The sequence below is a fragment of the Bos taurus genome, chromosome 8, assembly GCF_002263795.3.
Source record: "Bos taurus isolate L1 Dominette 01449 registration number 42190680 breed Hereford chromosome 8, ARS-UCD2.0, whole genome shotgun sequence".
Classification (NCBI taxonomy): domain Eukaryota; kingdom Metazoa; phylum Chordata; class Mammalia; order Artiodactyla; family Bovidae; genus Bos; species Bos taurus.
Genome location: NC_037335.1, coordinates 16008443 through 16024728, shown reverse-complemented (window position 1 = coordinate 16024728; position 16286 = coordinate 16008443). Strand labels below are relative to the sequence as shown.

Genomic DNA, 16286 nt, shown 5'->3' with positions numbered 1-16286 from the left:
TCCAAAATCAATGCAGATGGTGACTGCAGCCATGTAATTAAAATATGCTTGCTCCTTGGAAGAAAAGCTATGACAAACCTAAACAGTGTATTAAAAAGCAGAGACATTTCTTTGCCAACAAAGATCCATATAGTCAAAGCTATGTGTGATTGTGTGGATGTGAAAGTTGTACCATAAAGAAGGCTGAGCACCACAGAATTGATGTTTTTGAACTGTGGTGTTGGAGAAGACTCCTGAGAGTCCCTTGGACTGCAAGTAGATCAAACCAGTCAATCCTGAAGGAAATCAATCCTGAATATTCATTGGAAGGGCTGATGCTGAAGCTGAAGCTCCAACGCTGGCCACCTGATGCGAATAGCTGACTCATTAGAAAAGGCCCTGATTCTGGGAAAGATTGAAGGCAAGAGGAGAAGGGGATGATAGAGGATGAGATTGTTGGAATACATCACCAACTCAATGGACACGGGTTTGAGAAGGCTCTGGTAGATGGTGAAGGATAGGGAGGCCTGGCGTGCTGCAGTCCTCGGGGTTGTAGAGTTGGACACGACTGAGTGAGTGAACACCACCACTTCTCAAACTTCCTTTCAGTTTCATGATTTTAGTGCTTCATGAAAGAGAAAAAAAGACCTCCAAATCTAGAAGAAATTTCTCTATGTTTTTGAGAGGAAACACACTGACTTTATTCTCATTGAATAAAAGAGAACTAGGTCATGGAGATTAGAGCAATAATTTTACCAAAGTAGAGACAGTTTTCTTAGGGAAAAATCAAATATTTACATATAGCTTCAAAAATACAGTCGCTTCTAAAAATTCAGGATTTAGTCAGAATACACTGTCAACAAAGATATGATTCACATTGTGAAAGATGTTCTTGATAAAAAGTCAGCATGTAACTTTAGTTGCTTTGTGAAGTCAAATTTAATTGCAATAGATCTATTTAATATAGAAAGGATAGAAATGATACATAAGCAAATATCCTCCAAGTATCTATTTTGTACTACAAATTTCTGTATGCTGAATAATATCAGCATTTAAAAATTCCCATGGTAAAATATCAAAAAATAACATGAAAGTTATTCAAAGTGACTTTGGTTAAAAATAATGGATTGATTTTGATGTATTTAAATATTAAGGTGATTCTCCAGATATCAGATATATATATTCTCCAGATATATATATATATATATAATATAATATATAATAAAATAAAATATATTTATTTTATATATATATAAAATAAATAAGTCACTGTGAGAAAACCCTGACCTGGTTACCAGCTTTAATTATTGGGCTGGAAGATTCATGTTTTGAGGGGTTCTTTTCCCCCCTATTACTTCCTGAATTCCAAATCATACTACTATCATTGAGATTCTGAAGTCTCTGTTGTCATTTTTTCTTTCCTAAGGAGGAAATTGTGCCACAAGAGCCAAGTCGCCCTCTGATGGTGTGCTCCTCCCCACCCCACAACCCTCTTTTTTTCTTTCCTCACCCCTAGTCTCCTCCTACTCCTCATCTTTCCCCTCTTTCAAGATTCTCCCGTTACCTTAGAAAAAGCCATAGCACAAGCCCTGACAATGACTGCTACTCCGATGGTCCTCCTGTCTATCTCATGGGTTGGTACTAATTCTTCAGTTCTCAGACTTGAGAGTTCATCAGAATCATCTGGGATACTCCCTTTAAATGCAGGTGCCCCTACAGTTCAGTTTTCTAGGGTCATTGTAGCAAAGAACCTTGGAGTGGATGGTTTAAAACCCAGATATTTATTGTCTTACAAGTTTGGAGGCTGAATGTACAAAATCAAGTTGTTCACAGGGTTGGTTCCTTCTGAAGTCTTTGAGAGAGGATCCTCACAGAGAGGATCTGTTCCCCATTTCCCTAATAGCTTCTGCTGCTTTGCATGTTCCTTGCATTGTGGATAACTGCCTTCATTTTCACAAGGCATTATTTCTGTGTATGAGTGTTAAAATTCTCCTTTTTATAAGGACACCGTTCATACACTCTATTACAATGACTTCATCTTAGCTTGACTAATCACATCTGCAATGATCCCATTTCTGAGATGGATCACATCCGGAGATACAGAGGACTAGAACTTCAAAACATGAATTTGGGGCAGGGGGACACACTTCTATCCATAACTCCCCTTTTGAAAGCTTGATTCAGTAAGTCTGAGGTGACAACCAGCAGACTATATCTTCAACAAATATATCTGGAAATTTGGATGCAAGAGGTAATAGCTAATTATTTTTTGAAAATCACTGAAAAGACTCAGAAGCAAAAGTTGACTTATTCATTTTTAGGGTAGTGATTCTCTCCTGGAGGTGGTAGCAATGTTTCTTCTGACTTTTCCCACTTGAAAAGCTTTGCACTAACATTTCCTTTAGAGTCATATATACTGTTTAGAAGCAAAACAAAAGACGGACTTTCAGTGCAGAAAATCCTGACTCAAGTGCTGTTCCTATGACTTCCTCATTCATTAGTGTATTATCTTGGGCAAGTAACCTAATTTTTGTGAGACTCTATTTTCACAAATGCATAATAGGGATAATCCGAGTTGGGAGAAATATAGTAAAATTTCTAACTTTGTGTCTGGCACAAAATAAATTCTTAATAAATGGTAGCTAGCACTCTTCACCCTAAGCTTGGGTCATGGCATGGCACAAAATAATATTCTTGGAGTACCTATAGGAATAGACACTTCTCAGATAAATATTCTCCATTTAAACATTTCGTTAACAGAATATGAGAAAAGTCATCCAAAATGATTCTTACTTTGGGGACTTTCCTGAAGGGCCAGTGTCTAAGACTCTATACTGACAAAGCAGGGGGCCTGGGTTCAATCCCTGGTCAGGGAACTAGATCCCACATGCCACAACTAAGAGTTTGCACACTGGAACGAAAAGAATCCATGTGCTGCAATGAATATTGAAGATCCAGAATGCTGCAACTAAGACCTGGGGCAGCCAAATAAACAAATAAAAATAAATTAAAAAAAAAAAATAATTCTTAGTTGATTTTATTGCACAAAACCGTGCATGCTTGGTGTACTAGGACATAAACTCTGTAAATTGGGGGCTTGGTTTTGGCCATTGCTGTCACCTTAGCACATACTGTAGCATTATTTAGTGGGGGCTCAGTAAATAATTGAATACATTTAGGTAATTAGTGAAACAAAAAGCCAGACATAATTCCATTCTTCAAATTACAAAAAAAGTATAACCTCCCATGTATAATGATTAAGGCTATATTTTATAAAATAATACAGAGTGAAAAAAATTACATGACATTAAGTATTTTCATAAAAGATAATTTTAAATGACAGCATAGTATTTCAGTGTGTTTAGGTATCATAATTTAATCTTTTTTTTTTGGAGGGGGGAGGATTTTGGTTTTTCTGTAATATTCACTCTTTTGAGCAATGCTTTGGTATTGTTGGTAAGCATTATTTTCTTGCGATAAACCCCTTGGAATTGGTTTGGATAGCATATAGATGGATTCCAAGTGTGACAGTCCTAGCAGTGCCCCGTCTTGTGGGCTGTTACAAGAAGAGGTATCCCTCTGGCTTAGGCTCTGAAGAGGGGAAGGTGGTGAGTCATGTAAAGAGTGAGGAAACTGGAATGATACATGGAAGACTTCTGAAAAAAAAAAAAAATCAAGGGCTGAATTGTGATAATTGGAAACCTTATTAAAGTTTCTATAATGAATGAATGGACTCACAGGGAATATATACTGAAAAATAAGACAATAATAAAACAATAAGTAGAATCAGGAAAAAATGCCATGTCATACAAAGTATTAGCATCAATGGAATAAATAAAATAGATAACACATGCATCACAAAATATTATAGTTAGAACACTTGTTATAAGCTTCCTGAAAGCAAACAGCACAAAGACTGAATTCCAGAGTATTCAGTGGAATGCTGTTTCATGGGGATATAATGGGTGTAAAATGAAGCAAACATAGGAAAAGGGATTATGTGACCAAAACATTTGGGAAATAATGGGCTACAAAACTCCACAATTTGGTTTTTCTGTGGTTCATCAGAGCCTGTACTATTTTGGTCTCTTGTACTCCGAGACTTGTACTCCAAGTCTCCAAAAAGGGTCACGGAATGTATACAGTATATAACCTTTTCAAACTTACTTGATACCAAACATGTTTATTCACTGAATGTCATGAGGGACTAGTGTCCCATGGAACACCTTTTAATCTTGGCTTCCAGGATAGTCAAAGCCAGGTTACAATGTCACTGTAGCAACTATTTTTACTCAGTTGTATTTTTCGACTTCATTCACATCTCTCTATATATCTGTATTTATATCTTTGGGGCATACATATGTATATCTCTCTATATAAACTTTTTTTGGTATATGTGTACATACATATATGTGTCACAAAACACATACACATCTTATTTTATTGTATTCATTTCCTGTAAGACATTATGAATCTTCCGTGGAATTCTCTGTGGAAAGAATTTATTATTAGTTATCTAAATAAATAATGCTTATTAGTGTTCTAACTAAAAGACCCATTCAGACAAATTGTGAAATAGTAATGCTCTTTCTCCATTTGTATTATTAGCAAATATACTTTCCTTTGCTTTTGTATCATCTTTTCCATTACAGCTCTATGATTTCTTATTCACATCATGCTCTGAAGTTAATTGTTACTAAACTTCTTCTTACAAAAGCTTGTGTCACAACTGCCATACTACATGTGGCCAGTATACGAGAGTAACACTAAATGACCATCCCTAAGCGCCAAAATCTGGATTGACATTTTCTTCATCAAATATTATTTAGGCTAATTGAATTACTTAAAATGAAATTGCTCTCAGGAAAATTAATATATTTAATGTTTAACCACAGGGTCTGATTTAAGTCCTCTGCCTTACATATTTACAGTTACTGATGACTTATTTTTCACTCTGCTTAAATGCAATTCTTTTAAATATGATCACCTGTAAACAAACATTATTCATAAATGTTCTTTCAGGTTAGCACTGAATTTCATGTCAAATGCAGTATATTTACCAATTTTCCACTGTAAATATGTCAATTGGAGGAATCAAATCCTGTTAAATAGGATTAAAGACCATTTAATATCATTTAGGATTCTTAAAAAACAATTTCATAATTTTTAGTTACTTTACATAAATTGTAAAGGATTTATAAGGATTTCAGATAAGTTGACTCATGAGTTTAAAAAAATCTTTCTTCAAATTCTATTCCTTTCTTAAGAATCTGTTTGATTTCTTGTGATGAGGAGGCATTTGTCATGAAAATAAAATATATCTGACTAATACATTCCTCATTAGGAGAATAAACCCTCTCCTCTCACCTCCAGTATCTAAAAACACAAAAGATCTCCTACATTCTATACCATATTTCTTTTTCTCAATCCTCAACCTGATTCATTAAGAGTAAAGGATGTTCTCATATTTGTAGTTTATATACGTTATCTCAACTCTGGAATATGAATTATAGGGACCCAAGAGAAAAGTCCAGAAAGAAATTTTGGAAACTGCTGAATCTGAAGACATAAGCTTTTGGTGCCATGCCTAAAAATAATTAGCTATGTTTAATTCCAAAAATAGAATTCCACTGTCTGCCAACATTCTGAGACCTGAAGGAGAAACTTGACTTTTTTGTTTTTTAAATGAAACTTGGCTCGATAAAGGACAGAAATGGTGTGGATCTAACAGAAGCAGAAGATATTAAGAAGAGATGGCAAGAATAAACAGAAGAACTGTACAAAAAACATCTTCACGACCCAGATAATCACGATGGTGTGATCACTCATCTAGAGCCAGACATCCTGGAATGTGAAGTCAAGTGGGCCTTAGAAAGCATCACTATGAACAAAGCTAGTGGAGGTGATGGAATTCCAGTTGAGCTATTCCAAATCCTGAAAGAGGATGCTGTGAAAGTGCTGCACTCAATATGCCAGCAAATTTGGAAAACTCAGCAGTGGCCGCAGGACTGGAAAAGGTCAGTTTTCATTCCAATCCCAAAGAAAGGCAATGCCAAAGAATGCTCAAACTACCATACAATTGCATTCATCTCACACGCTAGTAAAGTAATGCTCAAAATTCTCCAAGCCAGGCTTCAGCAATATGTGAACCATGAACTTCCAGATGTTCAAGCTGGTTTTAGAAAAGGCAGAGGAACCAGAGATCAAATTGCCAACATCCGCTGGATCATGGAAAAAGCAAGAGAGTTCCAGAAAAGCATCTATTTCTGCTTTATTGACTATGCCAAAGCCTTTGACTGTGTGGATCACAATAAACTGTGGAAAATTCTGAAAGATGGGAATACCAGACCACCTGATCTGCCTCTTGAGAAATTTGTATGCATGTCAGGAAGCAACAGTTAGAACTGGACATGGAACAACAGACTGGTTCCAAATAGGAAAAGGAGTTCGTCAAGGCTGTATATTGTCACCCTGTTTATTTAACTTCTATGCAGAGTACATCATGAGAAACGCTGGACTGGAAGAAACACAAGCTGGAATCAAGATTGCCTGGAAAAATATCAATCACCTCAGATATGCAGATGACACCACCCTTATGGCAGAAAGTGAAGAGGAACTAAAAAGCCTCTTGATGAAAGTGAAAGTGGAGAGTGAAAAAGTTGGCTTAAAGCTCAACATTCAGAAAACAAAGATCATGGCATCTGGTCCCACCACTTCATGGGAAATAGATGGGGAAACAGTGGAAACAGTGTCAGACTTTATTTTTCTGGGCTCCAAAATCACTACAGATGGTGACTGCAGCCATGAAATTAAAAGGCGCTTTACTCCTTGGAAGGAAAGTTATGACCAACCTAGATAGCATATTCAAAAGCAGAGACATTACTTTGCCAACAAAGGTTCGTCTAGTCAAGGCTATGGTTTTTCCTGTGGTCATGTATGGATGTGAGAGTTGGACTGTGAAGAAAGCTGAGCACCGAAGAATTGATGCTTTTGAACTGTGATGTTGGAGAAGACTCTTGAGGGTCCCTTGGACTGCAAGGAGATCCAACCAGTCCATTCTAAAGGAGATCAGTCCTGGGTGTTCTTTGGAAGGACTGATGCTAAAGCTGAAACTCCAATACTTTGGCCACCTCATGTGAAGAGTTGACTCATTGGAAAAGACTCTGATGCTGGGAGGGATTGGGGGCAAGAGGAGAAGGGGACGACAGAGGATGAGATGGCTGGATGGCATCACTGACTCGATGAACGTGAGTCTCAGTGAACTCCAGGAGTTGGTGATGGACAGGGAGGCCTGGCGTGCTGCGATTCATGGGGTCACAAAGAGTCAGACACGACTGAGCAACTGATCTGATCTGATCTGGCTGTTCCTTCTGTTCACATGGAGCCTAAGTAAGTAGGTTGGAAATTTAAGATCTGCCTTTTGGCTTAAGTGAATGTTATCAATTGGTTTTGGTTTCCAAGCCCATCTCAAAATACAGTTCCTTTTATACCAAATATTGGACTTGTGTTCATTATTTTGGGCTTCCCTGGTGGCTCAGACAGTAAAGAATCTGCCTGCACTGCAGGAGACCTGGGTTCAATTCCTGGGTCAGGAAAATCCCCTGGAGAAAGGAATGGCTACCCACTCCAGTATTGTTGCCTGGAGAATCCCATGGGCAGAGGAGCTTAAGTGGGCTACACTCCATGGGGTCGCAAAGAGTTGGACATTACTGAGCTATTATTTTGGCCCTAGCTTACTTTTTATTAAAACTAATATAAGAATTCTTACAGTTGTTTCTAAAATGTTTAGTGTTTATAAATACATAATTGCCCATTTATATCCTAATGCAATTAAAAGAGACTTTTATGTTTAGAATTTTAAGTTTGAGTTTAAAAATCCCCACAAGCCTTAGAGCCAAAAACAACAGACCTCTGCTACTACAGCTCCTGGGGGGAAGGGGGAGCTCATATGCAACTCTTCACATTTTCTTCACATTTTGATACAGACAACACTCTGTTAAGCCTGTATAAAGTATTTTATGATGATATATCTTGTGGTGAATCTTCTTTATCCAATGTGCCCATTTCTCCATAGAAAGGAGGTAAGAGGAGCCTGGAATTATGAGCCTTCTATTGCAAAGTTCTGGTGCGGGTAGCCAGGGGGTAGACTCATGTGTAAAGTTGGGGAGATTCATAGCTAATTCTCATTTCCTGTGTACAAAATTGTACCTATTTTTTTCCCATTTATTTTATCTGGTTTCTTGGAGAACTTTCCTAATTTAATTTCTAGAGAGTATAAGGCTCCTGTCTATTACAGTTGAGTGAAGAGATGGGGGCTTCTGGATGCTTTTTGTACAGGTTTTCAAATGATATGGCAGTTTTTATACTCACTCACCCAAGTGTTCAGAGGTACATGATGTCTATAATTCCTGAGCATTTGTGTAGACTTGAGTCAGCTCACTTCACATGGCTATCACCTTCTGCCTCCTGCAGGTATTTAGGCTGTTCCTAGAATCCCATGGATGGAGGAGCCTGCTGGGCTACAGTCCACAGGGTCACAAACAGTCAGACACAACTGAGCGAATCCTTAGTCCTTAGTCCATAGTCTGTTCTACTAAGTCTTTAGCACTTGGTCATCTACTTTCCATTTCCTACCATTTTATTGATTATCACTTTTCTGCTGTTATAGCCTCTTTCCTTTTCTTTGTCGTTTCTGGGTTTGTTCCTGTATAGCTAAATTAATGAAGTTTTAAGAGGGAGGAAAGATAAATGGATGTGTTCCATATGCCAACTTTCTTCTTAATCCATTTATCACAGAGTGCAAAACTCTTAATAAGCTTATGTAAGCTTGAAAGCAGTTATGAAATTGTGCTGCCAATCTCCACAGACTATACTGACATTTTTTAAAGCTTTCTCTCATAGATCTTATATACCTACCTTCTAAACATTTCCTGATGATGTTGATTTTAGTTTTAATACATTAGAGATTTTCATATATCAAACATACATTGAATACCTGATATATGTGATACATGGTTTGGTGCTGGAAATACTCTGTTAGACTCACTGTATATCTTATTCTTTCTGTCTCACTCTGTTGGTGTCATCTGTCTGGAGCTTATAAATCTAAAGAACTCTTTCTAGTAGCTCTTAGCTTCAGCTTCCTTTGGGAATTTCTGTTCATACTGCAATTGGTCTCATGACATTGTTGGTACTTCCTGGTTATAGTGCTCATATTTTCTGAACTAAAAGTCAGGATGTATTGCCTGATGGTCTTACAAAGAATTTTTGTGTCCTGACTTGTGGATTTATTTTAAAGTATAAAAATCAAATCACTGTTAGTAATAGTTCAGTTTAATAAAACTTTTGAATTATAGGCCAACATTAAGCTAAAATGAAAAAATAAAGATATCTTTGTCTTGGAGAAACTTAAGGTATAAGTTCATAGTTAATAAATTTACTGTTCAGAAAGAGTACATTTATAGAGAATCAGAACAATTCTAGAACATTTCAGGAGTATGGTGAAATAATGGTGTGGCTTGATTAATAAGTAATGGAAATATTTTAGTAAATGAACACCTTGGTGTATTTTATATTTTACTTCAACTGATAAGAAAACAGATTCATCCTCTCAGGCTTATAATCATGGGAAGACAAGCTATAAAGCTATTCACATTAAAAAAAAAAATTCCAACAACTTATCTACTTAGCTTTAGGGCTATAAGCATAAATAATTCAAAAGAACTTCCAGTGAGCTTACTCTAAAGCTATTTTAATCAAACAAAAAGAAATCCTGAATGAATTTTGTTCCTTCTATAAAGTCAGAAACAATCCATGTTCTGTATGGCATGAGATCACATTAACTTGTTTGTACTAAACTCAAGGCCCAATTATTTCAATGTTTTTTCAAGTTCTAATGGCTTTGGGTTCTTGGTGGTGGCTACATCTCCAGCTGTGTTTCTCAGTGACTTTAGGCATTGAATCAGTAGATTATAAATAAACAAAAAAGCTGAAGACAACAATTTGAACAATTTCCCTACACTTTAGTAGTCACTGGACCACAGATTTCTAAAGTAGAACTTAATAGAGTAATTGGGAATTGTGTTATTTTCTATCCTTGAATTCTATCAGTTTAATGGGATATTGTTAATTCATGGAAATTAGTTGAAAGAATTTTAAAAATTGGGTTTCTTTATAATAGATGTTATCCATATGAGCTAATAAGCTGAGAGATACAATAGATGTTTTGTGATACTATAATCAACAGCAAGTTTTATAAAACTCTTCTAAAGAAAAAAATAAAGACCCATAGTACTTTAAGTGGAAGGACTGTATGTATGTCCTTAATAAAATTGAATTCAAGCTTCCACACTTCTATAAAATTTGAGTAGACAAATGAATCAGTAGCTCTAGAATTGGTAGGGTTTTATGAACTCATCTCTGTGTTCTAGATACTGTTTCTGTGACTATTTTTTGGTATTGGAACAAAAATTTAAAAAAAAAATTCATTTCTTTATGAGGCTTCTATCCAGTTAGAGAGTTTAAATGCAAGAGTAAATATCACATAACCAAGAAAGAAGCATCATTCCCAGAAGGTCTCGGGAAGGCCATATGGAGCCAGGAACTGAGCTTCAGTATGGTATTATTTTCATGACAGACTTTGAATAATATAGATTCTCCCAAGATGCCACTGCTTGTATTTCTCTGATGGTGGTTGAGAAAATGCATAATTTCACAAGCACTCTGAATTTCCTGTTTAAAATCAATCCATCTTTGCAATTAAACCACATATGTATATTTTTAAACCTTGCAACATGTATATGCAGCTTATATAATATTTATTTATTCTGTCTACCAATCAAGTCTCTACAAATATAGATTAATCAATGGGTTCTCGCAATTAATTACTATATCCCAGCAGGAGTCAGTTACTCACCAGTTAGGAATCATGACCTAGATTATTTGGATTTACCAGGAAAATGTCAATTCCATCTCTGTTTTTTTCTTTTTTTTAGTTTGAAGGCAGTTGTATTTCCTGGCATTGAGTCATAACACAAATCTCCTTCACCTCTAGGGAGCATCTATCAAAGGGTCTACCACTCAGGTAGTAGAATAATTTTGAAGGTGTGCTTTCAAAGTCTTTCTGCCATACTTAAACATAGGAAAAGGGAACTGTTGGTCTCTTTTGCAGTCAGGTTTTTGTCTCCCTATCCCTACTCCAGCAAAGAAAAAGTTGTTAATTTGATTAGTCTAGCCTGATAAAATGATGGTAATGAACATATCAGTTAGAGTTATGCTTTTTGAAAGGTGGGAACCCATATTTTATGAAACTTTTGTTGCATTTATTGTTTGAAATAGGTAAGTAGAGCCAGGTAGGGCTTGAACCCTAAGGACAAGTCATTCATATTTGTGTGACTTATATTCTCTTTTTTCTCTCTGCCATCCACCTTCTTTCAGAAGGTAGGAAATGTATATTCTTCAAATATAGATTCAGAGAGAGTTACTCCCCCATATTTCTTTGTTGTTTGCTTTAGTCTTTTCTTCCTTTTTTGCTTCCTTGGTAATCCTATTTTAAAGGCTGAGGTCAACAACCTACTTAGTATTCTCATCCCTAAATGTGACTTAGATCACCTTCAGGGTGACAAACCTGTAGTTAAGAATAAAAGTTTAGACTTTTGGCAGGAAGGTCTAATTGGAAAAGATGCTTGTTCCTTGGAAGAAAAGCTATGAAAGACCTAGATAGTATATAAAAAAGCAGAGACATTACTTTGCCCACAAAGGTCCATCTAGTCAAAGCTATGGTTTTTTCAGTAGTCGTGTACGGATGTGAGAGTTGGACTATAAAGAAAGCTGAGTGCTGAAGAATTGATGATTTTGAACTGTTGATATTGGAGAAGACTCTTGAGAGTCCCTTGGACTGCAAGGAGATCAAACTAATCAATCCTAAAGGAAACCAGTCCTGAATATTCATTGCAAGGACTGTTACTAAAGCTGAAACTCCAATACTTTGGCCACCTGATGCGAAAAACTGACTCATTGGAAAAGACCCTGATGGTGGGAAAGCTGGAAGGCAGGAGAAAAAGGGGACGACAAAGGATGAGATGTTTGGATGGCATCATTGACTCGATGGACATGAGGTTGAGCAAGCTCCGGGAGTTGGTGATAGACAAGGAGGCCCGGCGTGCTGCAGTCCGTGGGGTTGCAAAAAGTCAGACACGACTGAGTGACTGAACTGAACTAAAAAGAAGTAAGTAGTAGAATGAGGTCTTTAGAATTAGACTTATAATTTAAATTTTGGATTAGTTAAGTGATTTTGAATATAGTGACTTTGAGTTTTAGTTGTCTCATCTGAGAAATGTAGACGTATTTGAATAGAAGTAATGGGATTAAATAAGTCTGAATGTATGAAGGGGACACTATCATGAACAGGATCACCTTTACCATCGTCACTTCTCTGTGTTGAGTGTTAAGTTTTGTATAGACTTGATTTCATTATTATTAGCTCCAATTATAACTTAGAAAATGGAAGCTCAGAGACCTTTAAATGTCTTCTCTAAGATAATAGGGCAAGTGCAGGTCAGAGACAGGATTTGAACTCAAGTCTGTCATACTCTAAGGTGCATACCCTGAACTACTCTCTGGTATGGTCTCCTGTACGTTCCCTTTATTAATATAACTAGCTTCATTCTGTTCATGCACAATGTGTTCATGAACTGGATTTAGGGGAGAAGTCGTGTATCCTCTTTTAGCTCTGAGGTGCTGAAGGTACTTGACTACATGTACACTCTGAACAAAATAATGATTTAATCATGTCAAGTTGAATTCATATATCAACTAGCTCTGAGTTGTCCAAAGCAACAGCTACCTTTATAAGTGGCTATTTAAATTTAACTCAATAAAATAAAATTTAAAAATACAGATCTTCAGTCACACTAGTCACAAGCCACGTGCACAAGCCACATGGAGCTAGTGGCTACTGCAATGAACAGTACAAATACAGAATAATTTCATCACTGCAGAAAGGTCTATTGGGCAGCATTGAACTAAATGAATTTCAATGGGAATATGAACAAATTTGTTTATTAAAGAGTTTGTCTATTCACAAATCACAGAAGACACTTAACTAGAAAACTCTTGTGTCACATCCTAACATATACACATATATATCTGTAGACTCATGGCTGTGCAAACAAAATACAGACATTGAACATTCATTCTGCAATATTTTCCTTCATGGTTAAACTGAATCTGATGCTGCATGAAAAGCTTTGCCTGTGCAACAACATGTTTAAGCAAAGCGCAGAAGATACGCTTATATGTTATTAGTTATCCATGTCAACAGATTCTCATCTTGAACATTTCAAGATACAGACAGGCCTGTGAAACTGCAGAAACATTTAATCAGCTTCATTTTTTCAAAGTTCCTAGAGAGTTCAATTGTTGGATAAGCTTCAATAAAGGGGGAAGGGAAGCTATTTAAGAACTGTTTTTCTGGAGGAAACTTAACAAGGCAGGAGAGATGGCGTTCTGATATATTGAGCCAATCTTCAGAAATAGTCCATACAGCCATAAAGATATGGAAAATGAAAAGCCAGAGTGATCAAACAACTTCAGGAAAATAAACAGATAAGCACAAAAAAATGAAATGAATCAGCATACTTTATTCTGCCTGGTTTCCTGAGAATTTATATAGCAGCTAGTGACAGAAAAGTGACTTATTAAGAAACACATACATTGTTTGTTCCTGGGTTCTACTTGTTGTTGCTGTAGTTTGGGTTTTTTCTGTTTAAAGGCAGCAGAGGCTATTTGTGTAACAAACACAAACTTCCTCTTGTTTCTGTTTGTCAATAAAAGTAAAATTATTACCTCAGTTTAGAAACACCCACTTTTCAATTACTTAGTAAAAATTAACATCTCTGCTGCTGCTGCTGCTAAGTTGCTTCAGTCGTGTCCGACTCTGTGCGACCCCATGGACTGCAGCCCACCAGGCTCCTCAGTCCATAGGATTGTCCAGGCAAGAGTACTGGAGTGGGGTGCCATTGCCTTCTCCTAGGAACCACTTATATTAAGTATCTTCTAGAGTTGTTCATTTATTTTAAGCATTGCATGCATGCATTTATTATCTGTGTAGTACTGGAATCATTTACCTCTCGACAATGGCTTTTAAATAATCCTACCATCAACACTGCAGGGTGAGTGTGTGGAAACAATATCCCCATTACGTTATTGTTGTTTAGTCGCTAAGTCATGTCCAATCCTTTTGCAACCCTCATGGACTGTAGCCTACCAGGTTCCTCTGCCCATGACATTTATCAGGCAAGAATACTGGAGTTGGTTGCCATTTCCTTCTCTAGGAGATCTTCCCAACCCAGAGATTGAACCCACATCTCCCGGATTGGCAGGCAGATTCTTTACCCTTGAGCCACCAGGGAAACCTTAATGGAAAAAATAGATATCCTCTAGCTTGCATTTTGTGATTATCAAAAACATTCTAAATATGCAACATTTCCTGATTCAACCTTTAATGCCTATACTTAAAAAAAAAGGACAGTTCTCGTCTCCTGCGCCTGACCCCTCCCAGGACCCGTGATGCCAGCTGCAAGGAGCGACGAACGCTGGGGGTTGAGCCCCAAGTGAGCTGAGGGCTCGTGCTTTTCTGGCCCTCCCCCTGGGCCCACCCCACTTGAAGAAATGAGTGGTGGATTGGCCCCAAGTAAAAGCACAGTGTATGTATCCAATCTGCCCTTTTCCCTGACCAACAATGACTTATATCGGATATTTTCCAAGTATGGCAAAGTTGTAAAGGTTACTATAATGAAAGATAAAGATACCAGAAGGAGTAAAGGGGTTGCATTTATTTTATTTTTGGATAAAGACTCTGCACAAAACTGTACCCGGGCAATAAACAACAAACAGTTATTTGGTAGAGTGATAAAAGCAAGCATTGCTATTGACAATGGAAGAGCAGCTGAGCTCATCCGAAGACGAAACTACTTTGATAAATCTAAGTGTTATGAATGTGGGGAAAGTGGACACTTAAGTTATGCCTGTCCTAAAAATATGCTTGGAGAACAAGAACCTCCAAAGAAGAAAGAGAAAAAGAAAAAAAAGAAAATTCCTGAGCCAGAAGAAGAAATTGAAGAAGTAGAAGAAAGTGAAGATGAAGGGGAAGATCCTGCTCTTGACAGCCTCAGTCAGGCCATAGCTTTCCAGCAAGCCAAAATTGAAGAAGAACAAAAAAAATGGAAACCCAGTTCAGGAGGTCCTTCAACATCAGATGATTCAAGATGCCCAAGGATAAAGAAAAGCACATACTTCAGTGATGAGGAGGAACTTAGTGATTAAAAATATATATATTATGTAAATATCATTAAAATTTTTTTTTTAAGTCTTGGAGTACCAAGTTCCCTTGGGACTAAAAATTACTTTTAGAATTTGAACATAAGAACACTCAGTACCAAATACTTTTTTACTTTAGATAGTTGATAGGAAATGGTAATTTTATAGTATCATGTTTATCTTGCATCAAGATTTGCTAATAATCATTAATCTTGAAAACAGTTCATTTGAATAAAAAAGGAAATGTAATAGTATTATAACAAAGCTATCCCAAGAAGAAAGTCAAAGTCACTCAGTTAAGTCTGACTCTTTGTGACCCCATGGACTATACAGTCCCATGGAATTCTCCAGGCCAGAAATACTGGAGTAGGGAGCCTTTCCCTTCTCCAGGGGATCATCCCAACCCAGGGATCGAATCCAGGTCTCCCACATTGCAGGCGTATTCTTTACCAGCTGAGCCAGAAAGGTAGATAGTAAAAAGATTTGAGAAGTTCATTATAAAAGTTTATTCATGATTGGTTTATATAAGAACTTTTGAAATAAATTTCATCTTTAAAATTAAAACGTCATAAAGACTGAAAAAAAAAAGGACAGCATTTTACGATTTGTTATAGGTATACACTTAAAATGTGCTTGTGAGAGATTGAAAGATTATGCTTGACATTTATATTCAGAAAAGCAAAATGAACAAAAAGAAAAAAATAAATATTTTTCCTAATTTCAACAGAACTTTGAGATATTAGACAGAATACAAATGTTAATTTAGAGAAAGCAAGAGCTAAAGATAGAAGTTTAAGAAAAATATGTTGGTATCCTTGCATGCGTGTGTGCTAAGTCACTTGACTTGTGTTCCACTCTTTGTAATCATATGGACTGTAGTGTGCCAGGCTTCTGTGTCCATGGGTTTCTTCAGGCAAGAATACTAGAGTGGGTTGCCATGCCCTCCTCCAGGGGATCTGCCCGACCCAGGGATTGAATCTATGTCTTCT

General features: G+C 36.8%; 1 protein-coding gene and 1 pseudogene across 11 annotated transcripts in view; one reads left to right on the top strand and one right to left on the bottom strand.

Annotated features, from left to right (window-relative positions):
- LINGO2 (leucine rich repeat and Ig domain containing 2) overlaps window positions 1-16286 on the bottom strand; it is a 1453939-nt gene that overhangs the window by 276902 nt on the left and 1160751 nt on the right. The window lies entirely within an intron of this gene.
- Window positions 14517-15861, top strand: LOC617072 (zinc finger CCHC-type and RNA-binding motif-containing protein 1 pseudogene; annotated as a pseudogene).